This window comes from Triticum dicoccoides, chromosome 4A, assembly GCF_002162155.2.
Source record: "Triticum dicoccoides isolate Atlit2015 ecotype Zavitan chromosome 4A, WEW_v2.0, whole genome shotgun sequence".
NCBI lineage: Eukaryota > Viridiplantae > Streptophyta > Magnoliopsida > Poales > Poaceae > Triticum > Triticum dicoccoides.
The window spans coordinates 387,822,738-387,825,293 of NC_041386.1; the positions used below are offsets into that span (position 1 = coordinate 387,822,738).

The 2,556-nt window shown below is 45.2% G+C and overlaps 1 long non-coding RNA gene across 1 annotated transcript; it reads left to right on the forward strand.

The window, feature by feature from the left end:
- Positions 1–443: 443 nt before the first annotated feature.
- On the forward strand, positions 444–1,678 carry LOC119288922. The gene is made up of 3 exons (XR_005141352.1): positions 444–663; positions 740–988; positions 1,566–1,678. It is a non-coding gene; the product is annotated as an uncharacterized LOC119288922 (long non-coding RNA).
- Positions 1,679–2,556: the final 878 nt, after the last annotated feature.

Below are 2,556 nucleotides of genomic sequence, written 5' to 3' on the forward strand. Positions count from 1 at the left end.
GTGTCCACCTAAATTATTTTTGGCGTTGTAGTAACTCAAAATTATTTTATAGTTGTTATCATACTCTTTATATGCGCGTATTGCAAAATATTCTTTCTAGTGTATTTGTGTTTTAAAAATGTTCACTATTTTTTAAAGTAGAATTAATGTCTTACTATGTGTTCTGGTAATTTTATTTTGTTTTGTTTTAGATTTGTTTACCTATATTATTACTTCTGTAGCAGAGGTTTAAAAAAAGAGGAACCGCACACGCGTGCACAGTGCCGTCGTGCAGCACAGCTGCAGCCCAGCTCCTTTTCCTCGCCCGCGCGCCCAGCCCAGCAGGCAGGCCAGCCCATTTCCCTCACAGCCGCAGCCCACCCCGCACTTCACGTTTTGTTTTTCTTTTCTTCTCTCTCTCCCGCTGACAGGGATGGCCCGCTTGTCATCTCTCTCCTCTGCCCGTGTTCTTCCTGGAGACTCCTCCCGATCCAAATCCCCATCGTTTCCGATCGATCTACTGTCCCTCGCCCAGTCCTGACTCCGTATAAATAGTCCCCTTACTCTCCTCTGCCGATTTTTGGCAAAATCCCTCTCTCCCGTGCCCGTTTCACCTCACCCGGATCTCGCCGGAGTCCGCCACCGCAGGAGCACCTCCGCCACTCGATTTCATCGCCACAGAAGGTTCCTAGCTTCTCCTTCTGCCCCTATTTTCTTACCCATGGTCTCGTCTCTCTCCCTCATCTATTAGTTCTCGCAGGGAAGCACCCACCCGAGTGCTTCGACCTCCGCCCCGACGAACACCGCCGTCGCCGCTCCAGCCGAACCTCACCTACGTTAGCAGAAGGCCCGGTCGTCCCGGAGGACGTTTTGCAGTTCGACGTGTCCCTCCTCGCCTCGTCCTGTTCTCCCCGAGCTCGGGAGGCCTCTCCAGCGACGCCAGCTTCAAATCCGAGCCGCGCCGCCGCCGTCTCGTTCAATTCCGGCCGGCATACTCTGTTCCTCTCCGGTGAGTCATCCCATCCGTCCGATCTCCCTCCGACGGTCTGGATTAGATCAGTGTTGTTCTTTTTCTATAAACCGGTATGCACTATTTAGTGGACGTTCGTCGGTTAGCCACAGCAGCAAACAACCTCCAGCCAATCATCATGCGACACGTGGCACGTCCACGGCAGCCGCGGCAGTTCTTCCCAGAACACTATTATGGCATAATTTTTCTTTGCAGATTCCATATCAAATTTTCATTTAGGTTTATCTTGACATCCGGAACTCCAAATTCATCGATTGTTTTTCCTGTGTACTCGTAGAGACCAGGAGAATACCGCAGAACCAAAATTTCACATTGTTGAACTATTCAAATATGAAGTTGTTTAAATTTGAATTCAAACTTCCGGAGGCCATATCTTTTAAACCATTGATCCAATTCAGTTGATTCTTTTTGCATTGTGATCCTGCCAGCATGTAGATGATATATATCTACTGATAAGTTCTGTTATTTAAGTTTTTATTTGAATTTGTTGCTTTTTACTTTATTGTGGTGTTATGGGAGTACGGTTTATTTATCGGTGCCTTCGTTAATCGTATAGATTGTCCGGAGTGTGAAGCGGATTAGAATTGAGCATTAGAGTACTTCAACAGCGTTCAAGGCAAGTTGCACTTTTTGATTATGCTCATCTTATATTCTGTTATGCATGTGTGGTTTTATGCTATGATATATGTGTTGGCCTGATATGTGTACCCCGTGTTGTCATGTTTGGTATTGATTGTGTTCTGTGATGGTGTGATCAACTTGCTATGGTAGACATGGGCATGTCTCGAGTGATCCATGAAAGTGGTGAGTGTTTATAGCCGTAGGCTGGGGATTATTAACCAGGTGAATGCGTCACTGGCAAAGCGCTCTATTGCCCCTAGAGAATGCGCCATTGACAGAGCGCACTTGAGGCGAGGTATAGTTTTCGGAACATAAATCAGGTGAATGTGTCCTTGGCAGAGCGCTCTATTGTTCCTAGAGAATGCGCCACTGACAGAGCGCACTTAAGACATACTTCTGAAGTTCTTGTCATGTTTATTTAGAATCTTTGGGTTATCTTGGGCAAGTAAATTAGAGAAGGTTGTGAGTTCAGGTAGTGGAGGTAGGTGAAGACATTCTTCTCCAAACTAACTTGTGTGTTTTGTTTGTCATACATTGCTTTGTGGATGTAGGTTTGCTATATCATTTTGTGTGATTTGCCAATACATTCAATGAATTGACCCTTTGTGGCTGCAACTTATCATGTTGCAGGATTTTCAGATGATCAGTGAGATACAGTAGGGTCGCGAGCCTTCACTCGACATATTCTCTAGTGGGCATTGATGGACTCGTCGTTTATTATGCTACCTTTCCGCTGATATTATTGAATAAAGTTAGCTATGTGCTACTCAGTTTGTAATACTTTATGAATTCTGGATCATACGTTGTAGTAACTGATGCACTTGTTATTTGATATTCATATGTACTGTGTGTGCTAGCGAGTCGATCCAGGGACTAGCACAGTGAGCACAGAGAAATCCAATCTTATCAGATTCGGGTCATTACAA